Source organism: Cryptomeria japonica, chromosome 1, assembly GCF_030272615.1.
Source record: "Cryptomeria japonica chromosome 1, Sugi_1.0, whole genome shotgun sequence".
Classification (NCBI taxonomy): domain Eukaryota; kingdom Viridiplantae; phylum Streptophyta; class Pinopsida; order Cupressales; family Cupressaceae; genus Cryptomeria; species Cryptomeria japonica.
Genome location: NC_081405.1, coordinates 686,028,328 through 686,054,726, shown reverse-complemented (window position 1 = coordinate 686,054,726; position 26,399 = coordinate 686,028,328).

Genomic DNA, 26,399 nt, shown 5'->3' with positions numbered 1-26,399 from the left:
TGATTCCAGAGAGGGAGTGGAAGGACCTAATTTTGGATGCCAAGGAGAAAATTGAAAGGAAAAAAGGAAATACACCACTAGACGCCAGAAGAAGGCACGGGATACTATTAAGAATGTAATTATGTACTAATTAATTACTCTTTATATTTATATAATCTAACATATTTCAAACTTTTTATAGACTTAGTGACATGTCAAAGGCAACCAAGGCAAGGCAAAAAAAGCACGGGCAACACAAACTCGGCTCTGGTGGTTACATGAAACTTGCTGCACGAATTGTAAGTATCTCATGTAAACGAAATATTGCATCAAAATATTAATAAATTGTAAATGTTTTTTTTTTATCAAACAATGCAAGCAAAATTCAAGGTACCATGCAAAAATGCAGGGCTCTGAATTCAATAGAGCGCCCACAGAAGATGACAAGAGAATTGCCTATCAGCAAGGCTATTTAGCCGTGGCTGACCGACTACGAGAATTGAGTGGGCATACACAACATTCAAGTGCATCTGTCACACAGGTAAATATGCTAAATGGAAGTTGTTTCAAATTGAATACTTTACCAATAATCTAATTGATGTTGAGTTCCAACATAAAGTGACTATATTTATTTTAAATAAGAAAGCAATGATAACAATGTGCATGTCATTGGAATGCAGCTTGCTAATTGTGAAACACCACTTGCACATGAAGGTCCAGATGTGCATCCCAGTAGTGGAGGTATTCATTTGCTATTCAAATTTATTTATTTATCTATTAATACAATTAAACATCTTAATTTGTAATTAGAGTAGTAATTAATGTAACCTTTTTTGTTAATATTTTAGAGCATGTAGTTGGTGGTGAGCAAGTGGAGTATGATCTGGGTACACAACATCAAGAACATGATGTTCCCCACTCAGGTAAAGAGGACCATTGTTATTGCTTTAAACAAATATAATTGCAATTGGTGTTCAACATTAATGTAACCTTTAGTATTTCAACTCCAGATGATCTAGAGGGTGTTTAGCATGTTGAGGTGAGGCTACACAAAATGATGTGGCCCCATTAGGTAAAGAGCACAACAATTATGTTCTCTAAATTAATGAAATAATTGTAACAATAATTTTTGTTTTTTTGAATTTAACCCATTTCTTTGTTATTGCAAAGGACCCCCCTTCGCTTCAATGTCCTTGTCCTCAGTATAGGACTAGGCATACATTGAGATCACGAGCAGTTGGTGGAAAATCTGTAGAAGGGGGGAAATGATGAAGAAACTGATGTTCCACCTAGTCTTTTCATAGCTTCCAAGAAAAAAACAAAGAAATAAATGATTGTAATCTAACTTATTTGATAATGACTGATTTTTATGTGTTAGTGAATGTAATTATGTGCTAATTAATGGTTATGGATGATATGTGTTAATTAATATTGATGAATGTTGTGTGTTAATATTAGTTAATCAATGTTATGTGTTAATGAACGTTATGTGATATTAATGAATGAATGCTATATTTTATTAATGGTAGAAAGAATGAATGAATGAATGTTATAAGATGTTAACGGGGAATTTAGAGTGATGTTAGGGGGGGGGGGAGGGGCCAAATGAGCTTCCACCTTCACGTGGTTGGCCCTGTTAAGTAGAGAATATTAAACTATTCTCGAAACCAAGCGAAGCTCAACAAGATAACACACTTTTCAATATTTCATTATGTTGCACAGTTAATCTTATTGAATAATGTATATTGAATCTTAATTGCAGGGTCCAACAAAGCCAACATGAACAACAACACCACAAGTTGCTGGGTATAATGAACTCCCATATTTTCTTGTCTGTACACAAACAATATGAGTTGCTTCTAGTGTTGATATCCAAGGTAGGACTGCAAAAGTTATGAATATGCCTCATCCTTGTAAGTTTTTTTATTACCTGTAAGTAATGAATATGCCTCATCCTTATAAGTTTTTTTTATTACTTGTAAGTCATGAATATTGCTCTTTAGTTGATTAAAATTAAATGAAAATCTTTAATGAATACACAAAACTATAAACATATGCAGGCGCACCATGGTTGAGATGGTCCAACTCCCTAGTCTCACTCTACGACTAAGCTCATGCCATATCTAAATCAAAGACATCTCAAATACATCATCGGTGGAAAGCTGCAAAATGCCATTTTCATACATAAGCAAGACATACACAATTGGGCACAATCACCAAGAGAATGGTAAAAAGTGTGTTTGAGATTGTATCATGGATGCTTTTAAGGATTGTATCATGGATGCAAAAACTCTCTTCATTAATCCTTGACTCATGATTGCTATAATACTTCTTTAGACTTCTCATGTCATTTGTTGCACTTCTTCACTGTTTTGGACTGAGTTTCACCTATGTATTTACCTTGACTTATGACTGTACCTAGCTTTGTCCTATCTTTGTAAGCTTCCTCTTTGAATTGTGGTTGTAGCTTTGATAATACCTTTTTAATGTTGCACAATTTGTAAGGAGGACAACTCCTAATGCATGTTGCAAATTGTGTTCTAGTGACTGAGACTAACCTTTTTGTACTTGATGTTTTTGACTAGTTGTCATAACCTCTAACTTTGATGCTTGTGCCTTAATAGAATTAGATGTTTCTTGTATGCATACTTGGTCAAGGACTGCATTATGATGCTATAGGGCTACAAACTAAGATTATTTATTGTATTGAGTTTCACATTTGACATGAGTTGCCCTATGACTGCTATGCCTCTTGAGGTTATAAGGTGTTGTTCTTGTCAAGTTTTGACAATGCTACAACAATAACATGTTATTTGTTGTTAAGGTTTGAAAATACCTTTTAGAAACTTATACCCTGCTCTTTTTCACTCAGTAGACTTGATTACTGTCATTTTATTTGGTACTAGGTATGACTGCCTACTGGCTTTACTATAGACTGCAATCTCTCTAGACTATATTTTCTGAGTGTTGTTGTTCTATACTTGACCATCTATTAGGAAAACATAGCTTGAAATGTCCAAAACAATTAATGAATGACTGCACTATCACCAATCTATCTTGAAGATTTGACTACTCTTTAAATTATGATTATAATTGTCATGATATTTCATGAGACTACTCTATCCCCATATGAAACCCTTTGTTCCCATAAATCAATTCTTTAAACTTGACTGCAACTTTATAGTGATCACTGTCTTTGTACAGTAAGCTTGCTACTTTCTCAACTTTTGATATATTGGAGGCTCCTAGGATGGTTTCTATCTTATAGTCACAATACCTTGCTATAATTTGCATTTCATATCACTGCTCAATGATCATATGATGTCTTTGTATTTTGAATTTGACTCTTGAGCTTGCTCCATTTCTTGACCTTTTGAATAATTTTGGGCCACTATTCATTACTTTTATTACCCTATATGTAAAATACCTTGCTCACTGCTTCCCGTACTTGATCTTTATCTGGTTTGTGTCAATCCTACTATTGCACCTTTTCTATTTATGATTGAGATTTGTTTTGGGATTAAAAACTCTTGATGATTTCACTAAATAACTTTTGCATGACTGTACTTTCTAAGCTATTCTAGGGAACAAAAGAGACCTAGGGATTTTCTCACTTCAAGGAAAAAGAAAATCTACCAAGACAATCAACCCTTTTAAATAATATGTGGAACCCTTATGGTGAGCAAGAAAGCATTGACAAACTTATAGATGTTGTCATAACACAAAGCTGAAACTATATTATTTTTTATAGATAGTCAGATTTCTCCTTTAACCCAACTTTTGCTTGAATCATTACTGTAGGCATATCCAATGCATGATTTAAACAATAAGATACTAAAAATTCTAAAATAGGGTTCTGAAAACCCTCCCTCCAAATGTGGATATCTACTGTTATGACTATGACAATTTCTCTCCAGAAGCTTTGATGCTAACTTCTATCACGCCTAAACTCTGCGTGTGGTTTGCATGGTGTTGGCATGAGGTGCTTTATAAATGTCCTTATGGATTCTCTTCATATTTTAATGAAACTCCTTCTGTTAGGCCCAATAAGGAAAGCTAATGTACTGAGAGGGGAGGGGTGAATCAGTACTCCAAAACTTTTCTTTTGTAATAACCTTATTGTTATACATAAACATAATAATGCAGTAACATAAAACAAAACTATAATCAACTAATAACATTCATACATGATTCACTCCATAACACATATATTTTGGTCACGCAGAAACTCTTGGTTAGAGAGAAAAACTGTGGTGGGGATGGCACCCACAACTTCACTACTGCAATAATAAAGAGTGCTCGGTTAGAGCTACATTTAGCTATTTCTGATAGCTTACCCTGTTAGGAGTATTAAGATCAGTTAGATCTACCTTGCTAAAGGATTTTACAACACTATATAAGTGTAGCACCTGGTTAAAGGATTTACAATTTATAGACTTGGTTAGAGTCTTTTACCCTGTTAAAGGTTTCTCTTACAACTTCAAAATATTACAATAGAATCATTACAAATATCTGCAACTTTACATCTGAAATGCTGTAGCAGATTCTATGTGCTCAAAATAAGATTACCTTGCCTATAGCATACCTCAGTAACTCATAAAGTAACTCGGTAAACCCTTCTGTTTACTCTGTTCCTCGACTGTTCTCTGATAACCTTCTCAGTGACCTCTGTGTCTCTGTAACAATCATAATACTCTGTGATTTCTCATGTACCACATAAGTCTTGCTTCATATACGCATGCACACACATTTCTCACATTCACACCTCTTTCTAACCCTAAATTCATGTTGTATAAATAGACTTCTTATGTCGGTGATCCGATTCATTGCTTCGATCTTACAAACATGATTTCTCGAATAAATAACCATGCAAAATATTTCATTGGCTAGATGACCTCAAAATTATACAAAATCTATATGTGCAATTTCCAATGTGATAATGGTTCTATGTGCCTCGATCTTGTAACACGTTTCCATATGTGTGTCCAGGTTCAATGAATCTGGTAACACTTTTCACTCGGTGTATTATCTTTACTGCTCGGTAGACATGAAATAACACTCAGTAGACAGCTCGGTGTATACTGGGCTTTGTGACTATTATCCTTCTGTAATCGACTAGACTGTTCATATCGACTTCTTTGTGTGTACCGACTGCATGATTCGGTAATATTAACCGACTAGAATATAGAATGACTTTGTATATAAAACTAATGGCAATTTGATAAGTAGTAACAATCTCCCCTTTTGACATTAGTTGAGATGTTTGACAAAACTACTTTCAAAGTCATTACTCAAAAATCTGTATACATTACAAAACTAACTAAACATGCAGTATATACATTAGTCATTGAAATAGTATAATCAAATATACTCCCCTTATCAATATGTTGTACAAAACTCTGTAATCACTGTTCTTTCCTCTATTCATGCTTGGTTCACTGCTCAGTATACTCTGCATATTCTACTCATTCTCTGCTCGGTATACTCCCCCTGTATACTACACTTCGGGTGTTTGATACTTTGAATACTATACACTCCTGATGATATACTCTGATATACTCCCCCTTTCTGACAAACATCAAAATTTAGTTACCATTGGGAGGTGGCAACTGATCAAAAATGGATTTGTACTTTGTCTGGGCATCGGTGAGGGCGACATAAAGTGCATCCTTGACACTGTCCATTAAAGATTAATGTGCATTAATATCAACCAATAATGAAATTAGGCTATCTAGAGTGCTTCCTTCTTTTGTAGTAGAGAGAGAAGTGGCTCGGTTTAGCTATTCTTGAACGGATGAAAGATGAGGAAGGAATAATGTTTGAAGTGTCATTATGTCCATCCTGATCTTGTGCTCTTCATTCCTCAGTTCCAATTGTTGAGCCATGAGCTGTTGAAGCTTAGTATAAAAGTTCTGAACTGAATTTGACTCGGGGGTCAACTTATTTGAGAGATCGGTGATCTCTTTCTCAATTGCTTCTGTTTTATTCTTAATGTCCTTAAGAAATAAAGAAAATGTGCAGAGTTTCTAAAATAATGAAAGAATGTGCTTGAGTTGAGGGGACAACTCAGCAATAAATTTGACAAGTTTTACCTTGCCAATAACAATTGATTTATGTACTTCCTCTATCATTTTAGCAGTTAGCTCCTTGTCTTTTAGTTTGCTCAAGTATTCGGATGCATCTACTCCAGATGTCTCAATTTGATTGAGGAGTTCATCCAATTGAATATGGATGGTTGCATCGGTTGATACTGTAGCTGAAGGTAGCATATCTGATAGTAAGGTTTTTACCTTCTGAAGTACTTTATTCTTCCTCTGTATGGCCAGTTGCTTCTCCTGTTCGGCCTTTGCTTTGCACAGTTCACCGAATTCATTGAGTGCTTGCCCTTTCAGTTTGGAGATGTCTACATTGGGCAACACTATCAGTTTTGATAAATCAATTTTGAATCTATGCTTTTTCAATTTCTTTTCTTTACCTTTCACCGGGTGAACCACTACTATAGCTTGAGAGGCTTGAGGACCCTCGGTAGGTTTCTTGGTAGAGACAACACTTTTGTTGATTTCTTTAGCCTCGGTAGTGTCCTTCGGTGTCTCGGTGCTTGGTGTCTCAGCTGTAACATTTTCCATGCTAGAAGGTGCTTGAGAGGTTGGTTCTTGTGAAGTACCTTCTGCTGTAGACTTTTGACCTTTGGTGCCTTCTCTTGTAGCCTGAGGAGATTCGGTTGTAGTAGGTTGATTGATCGGTGGGTAAGGCTGAACTTGTTCCAAAACAGATTCACTGGAGACAAGTTTTGCATAAGCATTGCCTTCTATCATTTCTTGTTCAAGTGCCTCTGCATCCATGATATCTTCATCTATTTGAATGGTGTCTGCAGGGTCTTGCTCAGTGACATCAGGCTCTTGGTTGGTGACATCGACTATTTCCACTGTAGATTGTTCACCAGCATTCTTTCTTCGAAAGATGGTCTTCCATTGCTCCTTTGTTTCCTTCTCTACCTCTATATACAGGCCATTCATCAATTTCAAGGCCTTCTGTTTTACTGTACATTGAGTTTGGCTGTTTGTCAGATGTTCTTTTATTTCATCAACCGACATATCAGGAAAGAGATGCACCAAACTTCTTTCTCTGATTTGTTTCTCCGAGTCTAGGGCATATTGCCATCTGGTTTCAATATGTGCATATAATTCCTTAGGAACAGAATTACATACTTCTAATGGTACCACTCAGAATTTGAGAAGTGTACAAATGACAGCTTCTTCAATTTGCCTCTTTTCACTAGCTGATCTGGATTCATATTTAACAAATCTGAATCCACCAAATCCACCATATTCCTTTAGATTATTACAAAAAAATTCTACACTATGTACATCTACCTTCTTGCTTTTCACAATCTAAAATTTATTTGCATCTTCAGATTCGGTATCACTCGACTCTTTTGGCAAAATGAGTCTTCGAGTAGATTTCTTGTAAGTTCTACTTACCTTAGGAATGACAACAGTCTTTTGTTTCTTACTCGGTGATGCAGCAAATGCCCTTGTGTTAGGTCTCTTTGTTGGAGGGGTCGGTAGGACCATTGAAGTGTCCTGTTTCTTTCTCTTCAACACTTTTCCCTTAGGCAATTCGGTGCTAAGAGTTATGGCTACTTCTTGGGCTTTTGTCTCCTCTTCGGTGATGGCTAGAACTCCTTTGATAGGTGTGGAGGAAGACTCTTCTCCAAATTTCTCAGTTAATGCCTTAATCATCTTTGTAGCTTTTCTTGTAGCCTTAGGTACTACAATGCTCATTTTTACTTTTTCTTTCCTTTCTTCATAGGTTCCATACCTCAGCTCGGTAGTATGCCTTGGCAATGACAGATAGGCATCGATTTGCTATTGTGTGATATCAAAATCAATCTCGTAACCCATAGGTGACAAAGATTGAGTCCTCGGTTCCACAGAATTCACATAGCAGTAATCGGTGTCTACCTCAGAACATATTTCATCTTTGTATTTTTCTACCAGCTGTGGTGGAATTCGGTACCTGTTATGCATTTTTTCTTGGAACTTGCTGAAGTAATCATCCATTATATCATTAAAGTTATCACCTAACTTCTTGATGAAGTCATTGATTTGATGGGTGATTGGTTGGTGTAGTTCCCAAACAACGTTATCGATTGTTGGAAAAAACTTCTCAAAGTAGAAAAACATACACACAAGTAGTGATCCAAATTTTAGAGTGTTTGCCGAGTTGTTCTTCTTCAACTTCCTAATTGTGTTCAGATTTTCAAACAAGTTCTTCAACAATACTTCACACAAGTCAACTTTCATGCCTTTCTTAACAATTTTGTATGCTAAGTCCACTGCTGCACAAGGTACACTGTTTTCCCTTACCTATTGGAAGAAACAGTAACCAATTACTCTGATGGCGAATTTGAGTTCAGGATCAATAACATTGTTCAACTTCAGACCTCTGTAATCCGATTCAACTCCAGTCAAACTGATCAATTCCTTCTGTGATATCATTTTCTGTGCTCGGGCATGATCATAGATAGGGTAACCGGTGATCAGATGAATGATTTCTTTAGTGATCTTAAACGGTTGCTCTTGTATCCACATGAAATCATCATGCACTCGACTTAGTACAAACTTGACCCACTGGAGTTTGAACACACGGGGATAGGTTAGGGCTTTAGTCAATCCCTTGATTTTGATATGCTCATACTTGTTATCCATTTTACCATCTGTGCACAATTCATCGTATGCATCCTTGATCTCAACATGACCGAGTTCTTCAGCACGACATTTTGTGAAGAATCTCACATCCTTGACTAACAAGACTCGATCCGGGATGAGTGAAAAAGTAGTCTTGTCATCCGGTTTAGATGCAATTTTGGGAGTCATAGAGTATTTTAGTGAGGGCTTTTCTAAAATTAGTGACAACAATGGGGTCTTGGATCTTAGATGCCATTTTGATTTCAGATAAAAATTGATACAGGAACCTTAGGGTTTGAGAACTTAACAAATGGCAGATGCTTCACACTCAGCAGATAACAACTTAATGAGTTCGGTAAACCAGCTTAGCAATGCGATGAGATTCGATGTAAATACCTTGGATTTTTCTTTGAAGATGGTTTGATCACCTTGGTTCACTCTGCTCTGCTTCTCGAAAACTTGGTGAATGAAAATGACCACGAAAAACCTTTTAAGTACTCAAAAATACCTTATTGGGCTTTGTGCAAGTTAGGTCAAAGACATTAAATGCACTCGGTTCACTTAACTTTCTTTCCCTTTTTGTGCTTTAACCGAGTAACCAGGTTTCCTTCATATACCGACTTAACAGGCTTCCTGAATTCACCGACTTAACAGTTTTCCTGTAAAGTGCTCCAAAAACTTTGATAGAATTTCAAACTTACTCCTACATCTTACTATGCAGATTTTGAATTCAGTACATACTTAAATAGGAACTGTTTAAGATTTAACCTTGTGAGAATGCAGTCCCTTCATACCTTTACCGATTAATTTGGAGTGGGAGCACCTAACTCGGTAGGTAAGGTGCTTTCTTCATTTGACACAATTTCCTTCTTTCTCCAAATCATCTTTAATTTCTCTTTTATTTGCTCAGTGTCTTTTCTAGGTTGATCTCTGCAATCTCCAGCTAAATGTCCAGCTTTGTGACAATGAAAACATGCCATACCAGGATTTCTCCATGATCTTCGGTTATTCATTCCAAACCTTATAAAGCAGTTGGCACTTATATGTCCATATCTTCCACAACATTCACACCATATCCTTGTATTGTAATCCCATGTTACTACAGAATATTGTCGGTAAGGATCTGTGTGAGTTCGGTGACCTCTAGTATTTGCTCGGTGTGCAGACCATATGTGGTTCTTTTGCTTAAACCAACACTTCTCGGTACTATGTCCATATCTATTGCAGTTTTTGCAAAACCCCTTGAATTTTGCCTTCTGATAATTGTTAATAGACTTTGTCCTACATTGATTAGATGTGTGACCATATTTATTGCAATTGTAACAATAACCATTGGTCTTAGTGGTTGCTTACCTTTTCTGATTTGACACATATTGGCAGTATGACCTTGATTTCCATAGTAGTAGCAAGTAGGCTTCTTCCTTTTGATGTTATTCCTTTTTCCAGCTTGTTTTGATGATTCTCCTCTCTCGGTAGTGCAGATTCCCTTCTCGGTAGAGTCTTTTACTTTGTAACCGAGTCCTCCTTCTTTGTAGGGTTGTCTTGTGTTCAGTTGCTCATCCAACATCTTTGATGCTTCATAACTCTTCTTCAGTGTTTCCTTGGATTTCTTTTCTGTTTCAAGTTCATTGCTCAACCTTGATACTTCAAGTTTCAATGCTTGATTCTCATCATCTTTCAGATTTGCTTCATGATGTGTATAACCTAGTTGATCTATCAGATTTTGTTGAATACCAGTTAGCCTTATGATTTCATCATTCTTATCAGATACTAAGAGTTCAAGTTGTTGTTTCTCTCTTTGTAGATCTCTTGCTTTATCCTCAGCTATCCTTAATCCATCTAGATTTTTAGTCATCTGTGTACTGAAATGTTCATGTTCTCTTTTCATTGCTTTTAGTTGATCAGCCAATGCTTTGTTCTTTTCTTTCAACAATCCAATCATTTCTTCAGTCTCTTCAGATATACTATTGTTAGATGATGTCTTGATTTGTTCCACTAACTCTTGAGAATCCTACAAGTCATCAGATAATCTTCTCCTTACTTTCAGAGATTTTTGCATTTGTCTTTTCATGTCTGCAATCACTTGATTTGCATTATCCAGCTCTTCTTGTAGATACACAATCCTCCGAGATTGTTTATAGCCTTCCATTGATAAGATCTTTCTCTTTAGGTAGTTAAACCCTTTTCCAAGAGTCAAGCTTTGATACCAATTGTTAGGCCCAATAAGGAAAGCTAATGTACTGAGAGGGGAGGGGTGAATCAGTACCCCAAAACTTTTCTTTTGTAATAACCTTATTGTTATACATAAACAAAATAGTGCAGTAACATAAAACAAAACTATAATCAACTGATAACATTCATACATGATTCACTCCATAACACATATATTTTGGTCACGCAGAAACTCTTGGTTAGAGAGAAAAACTGTGGTGGGGATGGCACCCACAACTTCACTACTGCAATAATAAAGAGTGCTTGGTTAGAGCTACATTTAGCTATTTCTGATAGCTTACCCTTTTAGGAGTATTAAGATTAGTTAGATCTACCTTGCTAAAGGATTTTACAACACTATATAAGTGTAGCACCTGGTTAAAGGATTTACAATTTATAGACTTGGTTAGAGTCTTTTACCCTGTTAAAGGTTTCTCTTACAACTTCAAAATATTACAATAGAATCATTACAAATATCTGCAACTTTACATCTAAAATGCTGTAGAAGATTCTATGTGCTCAAAATAAGATTACCTTGCCTATAGCATACCTCGGTAACTCATAAAGTAACTCGGTAAACCCTTTTGTTTACTCTGTTCCTCAACTGTTCTCTGATAACCTTCTTAGTGACCTCTGTGTCTCTGTAATAGTCATAATACTCTATGATTTCTCATGTATCACATAAGTCTTGCTTCATATACACAAGCACACACATTTCTCACATTCACACCTCTTTCTAACCCTAAATTCATGCTGTATAAATAGACTTCTTATGTCGGTGATCCGATTCATTGCTTTGATCTTACAAACATGATTTCTCAAATAAATAACCATGCAAAATATTTCATTGGTTAGATGACCTCAAAATTATACAAAATCTATATGTGCAATTTCCAATGTGATAACGGTTCTATGTGCCTCGATCTTGTAACACATTTTCATATGTGTGTCTAGGTTCAATGAATCTGGTAACACTTTTCACTCGGTGTATTATCTTTACTGCTTGGTAGACATGAAATAACACTCGGTAGACAGCTCGGTGTATACTGGGCTTTCTGACTGTTATCCTTCTGTAACCGACTAGATTGTTCATACCGACTTCTCTGTGTGTACCGACTGCATGATTCGGTAATATTAACTGACTAGAATATAGAATGACTTTGTATATAAAACTAATGGCAATTTGATAAGTAGTAACACCTTCATCGAAGAGGCAAACCTCTCATTCAAACTTTGAAGTAACCCTTTGACTGTTGCATGCAGTCTTTTTCTTATAAACCTTCCTCCTTCCGGTGACGTGCTAGGACATAAACTGAAGGTGTAGCTTGTGGAACCTGTTGAGCATCAAATCTAAATTAAGTAAAATATCTTGATTTGAGAGATTAAATCATAGAAGCCATCTATCTTTGGAAGAAATCATCATTTTCATTGATACCGTAATAACCCATAAGTTATCAAACAAGTCTAATAGCATTCTATCGAAATATCCAAAATTCAAATAGTATCGATGAGACCCAGCGATGTCTCATCGATATAAAAAGGGTATCGAAGGAAAGGTAACACCGATGAAATCTAAAAGGGACTCATCGAAAGCAATGATTCCACCGAAAGAGGATATCGAAGAAAGGAGAGACAATTTTCATCGATGGGAAAAGGCTTCCGAGGAAATAATACCATTGATGCAACATGAAGGAAACTTACCGAAAGAAGCATTCTTATCGAAAGAATGATATCGATCAAATAGAAGGAAGCTACATCGATAAAAGATATCGATAAGGATATGAATTTCGAGGAGGCTAAAAGGCATGTTACCGATATGTGTGGTTTTACCGATGCAACTTTATTGAGGAAGATTACTAATGAGCTCATCGATGAAAGATGATAGGGGAAGCAAATCATCAAAAGAAAGATGGCCTCGATGAAACAATAGACCCATTCATCGAAGGAGTGTAGTGATGTCGATAGAAAAAGTGTTTCGATGGAAGGATAAAGGAAGTTATCGAAGCCCAAGGTTTCTTTGACATGAAACCCGATGGACGTCAAATATATATTGATGAGGAAATAGGTTTTGAGGAGGCTAAAAGGCATGTCTCTGATATGTGTTGTTTCGTTGATATAAATTTATTGGTGGAAGATGACAAGAGAGGATAAAGAAAGGCTTCGGTGAGACAATAGATCCATTCATTGATGGGGCATAGTGATATCGATGGAAGAGGTTTTTTGGTGGAAAAATAAAGGAGGTCACCGAAGCCCAAGGTTTCTTTGACATAAAAACCCGATGGATATCAGATAGGTATCAGTGAGGAGATAGCCACAGTGACCGAATACAACATTTCGATGAAGGGAGAAAATACCTAGTCAAAGTAATGTTTGAAACAAAAGTGTTAGTTGATGGTTATATGTTGAAAAGCCATGACGCTTGGTGATAATGTATACTCTCATATAAAGAGGGAGATTTTGTAATATGGAGGAAATTTAGAGAAAGGAGTAGATTATAGCCTCAGGCTTACCACTATACTATTTTGGCGAATATATATAATATAATCAGTTGTTTTTCCTTTGCATAGGTGAACTTTTAGTAGTGGGGAAAGAAGGAGGAAACAAAGACTGTTCCAGATTCTCTTCTGTCATAGTCGTGCAAATGTTGCATTCGAGGGGTATTTCCTTCCTCATTTCCTCTCACATCGGGTATGTATCTATTTCATATCCGACTGAAATGCAGAGGTTAATCATGTATCACTAATTGACTGTGGAAATATTACTCATTAAAAGAAAAAGTAAAATGAATGGAAAAGAATCTTGCTTTGATAGCTGTGAACATACTATCATGCCTAACTGTGATTATTCTATCTTGCATAGCCGTGTAAATTCCACCTTGAGTAGCCAATGTATAGCTATTGCATGTTCACGATCTTTCTTGTTAAGATAAATTGTAGAGCCTAAATGATTTACTCATTCATTATCAAGTCTTGAACTTAAGGAAGATAAATTTATTCACAGATATAAATCATGATGATATTCTGTTACTTTTCATCGAATAAAGTGTCTTACCTTATTCATAACAAAATTGAATACCGCATTCATATCTTGTGCATAGTATGGTTGAGTAGCAACCTCAGAGCATTCACTATAGAATATGATTGCTAGCCCACGAGGGCATAATAGCCGAGTATTGCAGATATTCTATGTTTATTTGTTTTCCACTCTTAACTCATAGTTCAACCAAATATGGTTCATCTTGGAATCAATGCACATTGGTTATAATCAGATTATAACCAGTCTCCATGGTTTCAAGACCTGAAGAAGGATTCTTATCCTCAATTAGATGCATACTTTTGGGAATATACAAAGACAAAAAAATATATTAGAACCGTATTTTTTGTTGAGTCATAATATGATGTGTTAAGTTAGCTAAATAAGGGAACCAATGTTGTATTAGGTTTAATTCCATGATGATAGTTGAAGCTTGTTAGAGATAGGGGATTTGTAGTAGTTGGCTTCTTAGGTTATGTCACAATCCCATGAAGGTCCTTGTAAACCGTTAATGGCAGTAGACATGAGATTGTTATGTAACGAATTGGATCAACTAAACCTAGAAGTTCTGTAACCAATGAGTCAACTAATTCAAGTGTATGTTAATTATCTTATGATGGTCATTTATGACCGTTATTCTTAGTAGACATTAAGCAGTTTGCTAGATAGTTGGTTAGTAAACCAGTGAGTTAGTTGGCTCAAGTGTATGCTATTTATCATATGATGGTCATTAATAACCATTATTGTTAGTACACATTAAGCAGATGGCTTGTTTAGATGGTTGGTAACTAGTGAGTTTGTTGAGCTCAAGAATTTGATGTACAAGTCGAGCAAGGGGGGTGAACACTAACAACACATTGGTGCTTGCAATGTTAAAACCTTGGCCAAGATGGTGATGCTTTATCGAAGTGATTTTTAGATCACATGAACTAGATACACCTACTAGTCAGATGGTCATAATAGTTAGGGGTTATCTATAGTGTGTGACTGACTAGTTGCATGTAGGTTTTGAACACCAAGATCAGATGGCCAGATGTAAAAGAGACCCAATCCCTAGAATGCACCCTCATGAAGGGTTGGGTCTCTTCCAATTGGAAGGGGCATGGGAGACTGGCAAGTCTACGATTGAATGGGGAAGCCCTTTATGATGCTCTCCCTATTCCAATCTATGTCGAGGCTTGATACAAAAAGTTTCAGTTGGAAAGTTAAATGAATTGTAACCTATAAACCTTTATCTCTTCCCTCAAAAATGAAACTTGCCATTTGAATTCCTTTCTCATATTGAATAGCTTAATAATATTTGTTCAATGTTTTTTATCGTTAAAAGATTACCTTCCTTTTAGATAAACTAGTTAGATTCTTATTATGTTGAAGAACATTTAGTTAGTTTTCTCCTTCAACTGAAGTAGTTATGTTTTATTTTCAAATGCTCAATTTTTTTATCTTAATATAGATCACAATTTATTTTCTTTAAGTATAGAATTAATGGAATATTATATATGGTATCAGAGCAACCAAGTTCGACATTGAACCTCAGGCTTTCCACCTATAAACAATAAGGTAGAAAACTGAAATGAAGCATTTTAGTGAATCCTGGAAGTGGATTCAAACCATTGCGGATTACTGTATTTTTCTGCAGGCAGTTGCTTGTGATATTATCTAAAGGAGATAAGGTGACTTGTGTTCTTCCAGTAAAACTCTATGTTTCATACTGTAGATTTGAATAAAAGATTTACTTGTGAATTGTAATTGTTCCTCATATTTCTTCCTTGGATGGTCTCTTAAGGTTAGAGTTAGATTCATTCAAGCAATTTACAATAAAGACATCGAAGTAGAGCTCATAAGAAACAATAATTGACAGACTCATCGAGAGGGGTTGGGTTTAAAAATTGTCTCATAAGTTTACACAATAATTCCTAAAGAAATATAAAGACTCTATAGCCCAAACAACAAAGAAAGGTACTAGTCATCTATAAAACACAACCCATCAATTCATACTTTCACATAAAGAATAATAGGAGTAGTTGAGTAGGAATTCTAGGGTAAACTAGTAATAGTGTATATATAAATTTCAAGCACCAAGATCGAATAGCTTCTACAACAACAATCTTGAACTCATTTGCTATATCTCCATTCTAGGAACTAATGCCATTCTGAGATAGGGGGAAGTCACATCAAGACACTAAATCTGCTATAAAAAGTATTAGTTGAAGGAACAACTAGTGAGTAGGTATACCCGCCTAGGTCATGCAGAGCCTAAAGTGAGAGAGTTAGTAACCAAATAGGTTCACTCTATAAGTTGGCCAATTCAATTGGAGGGTTTGATCATAGGAGTTGGCATTTACTTAGAACCTATCCAATCTATTGATTTGAGACCCAACAGAACCCTAGCATAACTTCTAAAAAATGGCTATAAATGGTTCTTTTCATTTGAAATAGAATGCAAACCCTAAAATCACATGAAAGCTTATACTTTTAGCTTTCTATTTCCCTCCAATCTATGCATGAAATTGATTTTCTTGATAATCACGTGGAAGGAGGCCTTTAGAAAACTTTTGTAAATAAATAAAGAATTTTATTTGTCTTTACATCTTTTGAATTAAAATGCCTTTTCAAGTGAATTATTTTCCCTCCAAACCTTGAATTGTGAAATCTTGTCCTTTTAAATAAGCTCAACCTTATAGACACCTTCAAGGTATTTAATAAATCCTTTCTCTAAACTTTCCTAAATTCATGATAAGACATGAGGTATATAATAATTCTATTTTTTATCTCTTGAAGTCAAAAAATTGGTAACAAAGTCATGCCTTCAAACCTTAATTTTTAGATAGTTAAATGTCCATTTTATATTTCTAAAAAAAATGGAGGTGTTATGATATTACACGTGATGGCTACATGTCAACAAAGTTACCCCTCACAACTATTGGTCCCTCTCCCTAATAGGGTATTTGCATGAAAACCCAAGTCCAGCTATGTCAAACCCGAGTTTGACTCCTTTAGACTCAAGTTAATCATTGGTCACATGTAGAACATGCATTTGAAGACTTGAATGACCTTCCCTCCAAAGTATTTTCTTTTGGAAAATTTTCTTTCTTTCATGAAGTCACATGAATGCGCTCCTTTTCTAAATTTTTTACAATATAATCATAAGAATATAGCCCTTTTTCATTTATAAGGTACATTTGAAACCTTTTGGAGCCTTTTAATGAGATTTCCACAACAAAAAGGAACTAGGACCTTAGAAAAGACTGGAATAAGCTTCAGGATATTAAAATTTAGACTCAAAGAATGAAGATGCTAACAACAAAAAAACCCCTATTAAATGCAATTGACATATTAATGAAAATTGGATAACAAAAATAAATAGGGATATAACATTAGGTATTATAATAATATCATATGTAAAAACAACCAATAATAAAATCAAACCAAATGATATATAGGATTTGGTCATATATGTATATGTAGATATATAGATACATACATAATATGTATATGTATATGATGCTTTGCAAAAATAAGGATAGTTAGAAAAACCTATTTGATTACTACACACACAAAGAGAAGCACAAGAAACAAATGTTAGTCATTAGGGTTAGCAAATCAAAGATTAAACACTATCCTAATCAAGCATATCAAGAAAGACACTACACAACAAATAAAAAGCTTAATGAATCTAAAAAAAGCCGAACTCTGTGGTCTAACTACTGGAGATAGCAAGAAACTCTCCAACCAAAGCAGGGGAGACAAAACCAACAATCTCTGCTTAGGGAGGAGCTCTAGACCCCAAATCGGAAGAAAGAAACAGAGCTAAAGTAAGTGAATTGGATAACAACAAGAATGTAAAGTGCACTCCTGATTTGCTAACCAAAATGCTCAAAATTAAATGAAAATCTTTAATGAATACACAAAACTATATACATATGCAGGTGCACCATGGTTGAGATGGTCCAACTCCCTAGTCTCACTCTACGACTAAGCTCATGCCATATCTAAATCAAAGACATCTCAAATACATCATCGGTGGAAAGCTGCAAAATGCCATTTTCATACATAAGCAAGACATACACAATTGTGCCCAATTGTGTTTGAGATCATTGTCCTAATCTTGGTGATTGTGCCTAATTGTGTATGTCTTGCTTATGAATGAAAATGGCATTTTGCAGCTTTCCACTGACGATGTATTTGAGATGTCTTTGATTTAGATATGGCATGAGCTTAGTCATAGAGTGAGACTAGGGAGTTGGACCATCTCAACCATGGTGCGCCTGATCATATTAGCTTGAAACCATGCACCTCATATTAGCCTCAAACCTATGCCCCTACTAGTAGGTGGTGGGGATAGAATATCATTCGCTGTACATATCAATGGCTGGATAATAATAATAATTTTTTGATAAAAATTATCATCGTCGGAATTACAATGAATACTAAGCTTTCGACCGATGATGTAATCAGCGGACATACATCGTTCTCATCGGTGAAATGTTCTGGAGTCGTCGCACTTCTGACTCAAACCACACAAACATTCGATGAGGATTTTGTATGTGTGATGACACTTCGTAGTCGAACAGTCGTCGATGTCTCCGAATGGACCTACGACACAAGTGTCGGATAAACAGCATCACCGTTGGTGCGAAGTTCCAAATCGTTGTCGGCTTTGCGATGAAATCTACTGATTCCGACGACTTCTTTGACCGTCAGCAGAGTCCATTGGATTGTCGTATTTCTAACAGGCATGACATCATCGACCAATCCAATGCCGAGTTTTCGACAATTGATTTTGTCGGCACTCCGATGAAAATTCGCCGCAAATCCGACAAAAGACTGTCGAAAATCAGCTCCGAATGTACTAGTGGAGGAAGAATTTAGGGATTTCAGTCTTTATGAGACACCCTCTCCATAGACATTTTCACAACCACCCGTATTTAATCCTATCACTATTGAACAAAAGGGAAGAAAATTTTGTAAATCTTCATCTGAAAAGTCTAATCCCATTGTACAAGCTATATCCCAGTTTTCCATAGCTCACCCATATCTTGAAATTGTGCCATATTATGATAAGTCTTATCCATCTGTAATTATTAGGGAAGAAGAACCTGATATCCCTAGTTCTTCTTATTCTGGCCTAAACCATGATTCTTTTGTCTCAAAAATTCATGAAGAATACACTGATGATGAAAGTAGCTATGAGCTTCCCGAATCTTCTACTATTAAGGATCATGCTAATGTTTGAATGGTAATGTATGTCTTACTTAAACCACAACTACAATTAGACCCTCAATATTTAGTACATCTTCTCACAGACAAATTTTCACAATATATTAGTGTTATTATCAATGGCAAATCATATGATGCCCACATTGACACTGGTGCCTCCTTATCCTTCTGCAAAGAACAAGTCCTCCAAAATTGGGAACAACTTACGCTGAAAACTACCTATACTGCTTGTGATGTCCAGGGAAATAAATTTCGATGCAATAAATATTGTCACCAATAAGTAGTAGAATTCGAAGGAAAAAGGTTTAAATGTGATTTCTTTTCTATGCAACAAATTCCTGGAGATGTGCTCCTGGGTGGTAATTTTATTGACAAATATACTCCATATGGCTGTACAAAAAAGAATATTATGTTTACCCTGAATGGTGAAAAGATAAGTACTCTAAGGCTTATCTATGCTTCAAAAAAATATCCAACCATTAGCACAATCCAAACAGTCAAGCCACTCTTAGAATTAAAAGTTGCAATCATAAGAGATGTATGCTTAGATGATCCTCAGAAGTTTTGAGACAAGGAGATGCCAGAAGCAAAGATCAAACTTCAGCCTGATGCAAAGATCAAAAGTGGCAAGAAGATCCCTATTCCTACTCATGACTATCGTGACATGCAAGAAGCAATCGATGAACTTATCAAAGGGAAGTATATTGTTCATTCTCAATCTAATTTCAATTGTTATGCATTTATGGTATGTAAAGAGTCTGAAAAAAAGAAGAAAAAAGAAAAGAATGGTTATCAATTATAAACCATTAAATGCAATTACAATTCCTTTCCCTTATCCAATACTAGATAAATCATATCTATTAGAGAAGGTTGTTAATCTAAGATTTTCTCCCAATTTGACTGTAAATTACAGTAAAGTAAAGGGGCCAGTAGAAAACTTCCTTCAATTGTCCCTTTGGACACTTTGAATGGACAATAATGTCGTTTGGGCTCATGAATGGTCCTTCATACTTCCGAGAAAGGATGGACAAGATCTTCCATTGCTGTAAAGATTTTTTATGTGTTTATATTGATGACATTTTAATTTTTAGCAAAAACATTGATGAGCATAAGACTCATCTAGAAACATTTTATAGGTTAGCTTTAAATTCTGGAATTGTTTTGTCCCTCTCCAAGATTCAATGGTGCTCAAACTCTTGAAAGTTTTTAGGAATGATTTTTAATTCAGGTAGACTTGAGGTTCAACCTCATATTAAGAATAAGATCCTTGAATTTCAGCTTCCCTTAAATAAAAAGGAGCTGCAAGGATTCTTAGGATTATTAAATTATGTAAATAATTTCTATCCTAATGCAGGATTTGATAGAGACCCTCTGCAACAACTCCTTGCCAAGAGAAAGTGGCAATGGAGCTAGATTCATGATGATACAATCAAAAAAATACAAGATAAGATCCAGGATCTTCCTGTATTACATGTTCCCACAACTGAGGATTTCATCCTTTATAATGATGCTTCAGATCATGCATGGGGAGGACATATTTGTTTCCTCAAAGACGATAAGGAATATATTGCAGAATATACCAACGGAGTCTTTCCAACTGAGGTGAAAAAATGGATTTCTTTTGACAAAGAAATTTATGGGATTATCAAATGTCTGAATAAATTTGCTCTTAAGCTAATGCATCTAAAGAAGTTTCTCATAAGAACAGATTGCACTAGGTTCTTAACATTCAAAGAAAAGGACCATGGTAGAAAGGATTGTCGAGGAAAATATGTTCGCTAGTAGGAATATTTGAACCAGGTTAGTTATGAAGCCGAACATATTTCGGGAAAACAAAATGTTGTTATTGATTTTCTGAGCAAACAACCCCCTAGAGTATTTATGCAAAATCCAATTAATCCACCTCCATATTCTAGATTTCATCTCTCTAAAGAATTCAAAGTCTATTTTAGAACATTGCACCATATTACCCAAAGAACATGTCTTCTCAAGGGAGTAAATCACAAATTCCATGATAGTGTAGCTTATGTAGAAAACACTTTAGCCAATCTTGGATGTATCTTAGATTTTGTTATTACAAATGATGCTTATGGAAAATTCTCAATCCTAAGGATCTAGAATGATCATTAGTAGCTTTTACTACTTGACCTTATCAGGAGACCCTTCTTCACATGGCTAATCACATGTCTTTCTCCACATATAAGCCAACCGATAAATTTCTTCAGATATGCTGGACCTGACAAATTAAATCCCGACCATGAACTACATAGAGAAGTATGTCTACGTGTCATCACTAAGATGAGACTTAAGTGGGAATCTTATTTTTCTCCACAATTGATTTATGATGATGATAGAAAAGATTGGAATATTCGACATCGGTTTACTTTAATTTCTAAGTGGAGACCACTTTCTTGGGAGGATGTATTTGATCATGGTGAATTGACACCACCTATCCTATCACCAACATCCAACTCATCATCCTCCAGTACTGGTAGTCATTAAAGAATATTTGTACAAGGCCTGTCACTGTTGGTGATTTATGACCAACAAACCGCCTTTCAACCTGGCTACCCGGTATCTTTTTACCTGTTATCTTGCTATAAATAAGCCCATGTAGATGCATTATGGGTATCGCGTCTAAGAGTTATCAAAAGTTAAGTCTTAGAGAGTCTTAGGAGTCTAGAGTCTTCTGACATTCTGTGTATGCTCTCTGCATAAGTGCTTCGTGCGATCTTCCATGTAGGTCAAAAGCAGATTGATAATTGCTTGTAAACCATTGTTAAGATAATTTTAGAAGTCATAGCCATTCGACCAACAACCTCTGCTGTTGTTTTTTTTTATTTAGTGTGGTCTCCATTGTCATCATTGTGGTATCCATTGGTATCAGAGCCTATTGCGATCTCTTTTCCGTGTCTGCAAATCTATCCATTTTTTGTCAAGATCTTGAGAAGTCATCTAAACCACGAAGAGTATATCTTTGTAGGGTTTCACTTTGTGTTGGGATTGAGAATTTTAAACATCTCTTTTGTTATTGCTTCCTAAACCAATATCTTTATCTCTCCCGTCAAACCGCTGTAAGTGGTAATAGACTATCCTACTTCTCTGTCTTAAACAAAATGGTTGAGTTCCAACGATTTGCTACACAAGACGACGTAGAGCATATAAATGAGGTGCACATGGAAGGATTCTTTGAACTCCCTCCTATTGAACCAACAACTGGAGATCTATTCATTGATGAAGACATACCAGAAATACAAGTTTCTGAAGAAACCCTTGAGCGGTAAGAGAGTCTTTATAAACCTCCACTATTAAAGGTTGATTCTGTTTTTAGGAAGAGTGCATATCACCCGAATCCATTGAAGAATTTCATATCGAGGTCTTCTTTTAAATCATTTGTTATTCCCAGAATGAAAATTGTAGAGTTAACTCTAGAATATGACCCCAATCAAACCTATCAAACCAAAATGTTGTCTATTCTCCCTACTAATGAGATAGATTACATCCGCAGACATAAGGATGTGAACTTTGTACATTTTGGTGCAATAAAAGTAACAATAGGGTCATGTTCTTATTACAAACTTCTTTAGATGCATTAGCTTAAGAGCAAATTTCTTCAGACATTTGATAGTCCCATAAAAAATTTTGTCAAAAGATTTTTTTTTTTTCACCTCAGCTAGTATATTCTGCAATATATTCCTTATCTTCTTTAAGGAAACAAAGATGTCCTCCCCATGCATGATCTAAAGAATTAGTATAAAGGATGAAATCCTCAGTTGTGGGAACATGTAATACAGGAAGATCTTGGATCTTATCTTGTATTTTTTTGACTGTATCATCATGAATCTGGCTCCACTACTGCTTTCTCTTAGTGAGGAGTTGTTGTAGAGGGTCTCTATCAAATCCTGCATTAGGATAGAAATTATTTACATAATTTAATAATCCTAAGAATCCTTGTAGCTCCTTTTCATTTAAGGGAGGCTGAAATTAAAGGATCTTATTCTTAATATGAGGTTGGACCTCAAGTCTAACTGAATTAACAATCATTCCTAAAAAGTTGCAAGAGTCTGAGCACCATTGAATCTTGGAGAGGGACAGAACAATCCCATAATTTAAAGCTAACCTATAAAATGTTTCTAGATGAGTCTTATGCTCATCAATGTTTTTGCTAAAAATTAAAATGTCATCAATATAATCACATAAAAAATCTTCACAGCCATGAAAGATCTTGTCCATCCTTTCCTGGAAGTATGAAGGAGCATTCATGAGCCCAAATGACATTACTATCCATTCAAAGTGTCCAAAGGGACAACTGAAGGTAGTTTTGTACTAGTCCCTTTCCTTTAACCTGATCTGATTGATAACTTAATGATGAACCACTAGTACCAAACCGGTACTGAGAGGGGGGAGTGAATCAGTACAAACACAAATACAATCCAAAACCGGTTTGACAACAAATACTCCAAATGACTGACAAATAGGGATACTTGTTCCTCACAGACTGCAACCGGTAAAGCCAAGAGTGTCTAAAACAAGCACTGACTGGTTGATCACTTAGCTTTTCACTTAACTCAAAACAACACTACCATTTCTCTTTTATGCATGAACAAGTAAACTATCATCTGATCATCACAACAGTTAGTTCAGTATGTTTTATAGACATGCATAAAACACAGAACCATCATATGCTCAACAGGAAATAACAAAGCATCACAAGATAGAAGCATCACACATGACACACATATTTTTCACGTGGAAACCCAACTGGGAAAAACCATGGTGGGGATGAATACCCACAAGTTTCTTTTGAACTCTTTTGAAGTCCGCTCTGTTAGGAGCCTTGTCCGGTTAAAGACATTACAATAGGTTCTGCTAGGAACCGATCCTGTTAGGGATCACTCGGTTAAGGGATGGCTATAATACCCGGTTAAGGGTTAAAACCCAGTAGGGTTACCTTGTTAGAGGATTTCAAGAACTCAATAGCTAAAGGATCTCCAGATCTCTATAGCTTCTCAGAACTCATTAACCTCGAGTTACCCAGTTAAGGGATTTGAATCAAGCCTGTTAAGACCACCTTGTTAAGGGATTTTGCATCAAGCTAGTTAAGGCTACCCCGTTAGGGGATTTTACAACTGTTGAAGTGGTTAAAGATCAACAGGAATTACAATGATCTGATAACAACACTCAATGCTAATGCAGATCCGTTTTGGCTCCTCTTCACCTTCTGCACATTCACTTTGCAGGTATCTCTTCTCTCCTTTGGTCTGGCAAGAATCATGTATCTCTTCCCTTGGACACACACTCACAACTTTAGAAAGAAACACAACATCGACCTTATAGGAAACAGACAGGTCGGTAGCAAAAACCCTAAACCCTAAACCTATTAGCTTAAACAATTCAAGTGGTTCAATCCTGACCGTTGAATCATACTGCATTAAATGCAACAATCTTGAATCAATCTCAAGACATTCTCCATCATCCATTTTCCACCAATTTCATGGCGGCTGATAACCCATCACACGTTATCACCGTTTGACAGACTTCACACATTCCTGAGGTAGATAGGAATAGTCTTTTTCATGCAAGATCCTTCACGCGCACAGAGCTTACGTGGCAACACGATCTGTTCTCTATTATACTACTAATTCATCACACAAAGATCACCGATTGAGTCACACAGGCTTGAGATACTCCAACCAGAAATCCTAAACTGGAAACTACCTACCAACCGGTAGTAACACAATGCTTCCATGTGCCGGTTCCCATTACTGCATGCTGGTTCATTTTGAACAAATATGCCACTTCACTTTGGCATATAAACTGATTCATACATATGCCGGTTCCTCTCTCTTTTCACCTATCACATGTGCCGGTTCACACTATGTCACATATTGACATCAATGACAACATACAATATCATTATGTCTTCATGCCGGTTCACATAATGCCAACAATCTCCCCCTTTGGCATTGATGGCAATATACAAAGATATCTTCTCCACTTCACATCTTCTCCCCCATTTGCTGTAGATATCTTTTCACTTCACTCCTTCTCCCCCTTTGACAACAATGCAAAAGTGGAGGCACAAGCATCTTTGTTCCATCATGTTGCTCCCCCTAAGGAGTAGCATCCTTCAACACATCAATCAACAAAAAATTGACTTTGCAATACCTGACTGATGTGGAACAATTACTTTTAGTTCACCACCTGAAGGGGCAATACCCCTAATTCACCTCTCAAATGCACAAATGTAGTCTTTTGGAGAGGCTTGGTGAATATTTCTGCTAACTGCTCCTTACTGGAAACATGTTCGAGTGCAATCTCCTTATTCTGAACCTTTTCCCTCAAGAAATGATACTTAAGCTCAAAATGCTTGGTTCTAGAATGTAAAACTGGATTCTTTGATATATTGATAACACTTGTGTTATCACAGAATATACTTATCAGTTCAGATACAGGGATCTTGAAGCCTTCCAGTACATGCTTCATCCAAATTGTTTGAGTGTAGTTCATGAAAGCTGCAACATACTCCGCTTCCGCTGTAGACTGAGAGATACAACTCTACTTTTGGCTCATCCATGAGACCAGTCTACCATCGAGAAAGAATGCACCACCGGTTGTGCTCTTCCGGTCATCCACATTACCTGCCCAATCAACATCTATGAACACTTTCAGATTGAAATAATTGTTGTATGGGTACCACAATCCGTAGTCAACTGTTCCCTTCAGATACCTAAGAATCCGCTTGACTGCAATCAAGTGGGATTCTCTGGGACTCTTCTGGAACATTGTAGTAATGCCAACTACATGTACAATATTCGGTCTGCTATGCACTACATAATGCAACTTACTAATCATTGATCGGTATTCCTTCTCATCAACCAGTGCGAAATCATCCTCTTTTGTCAATTTGCAACCGGTCACCATCTGTGTACCAACCGGTTTGCTATCTTCCATGCCAAAGGTCTTCAACACCTCTTTGACATATTTGGACTAAGTGATAAAGATTCCATCTTTCATCTGGTGGATCTACAGTCCAATGAAGAACTTAATCTCCCCTATGAGTGACATCTCAAACTCTTTCTTCATCTCATCAGCAAACTCATGACTCATCTTGTCATCTCCTCCAAAGATAATGTCATCAACAAAAACCTCACAGATCAGGATCTGATCTCCTTTAGACTTCAGGTAGATATTGCTATCTTCACTTGTTCTCTCAAATCCAATCTTCACAAGATGGGAATGTAGGCGCTCATACCATGCCCTAGG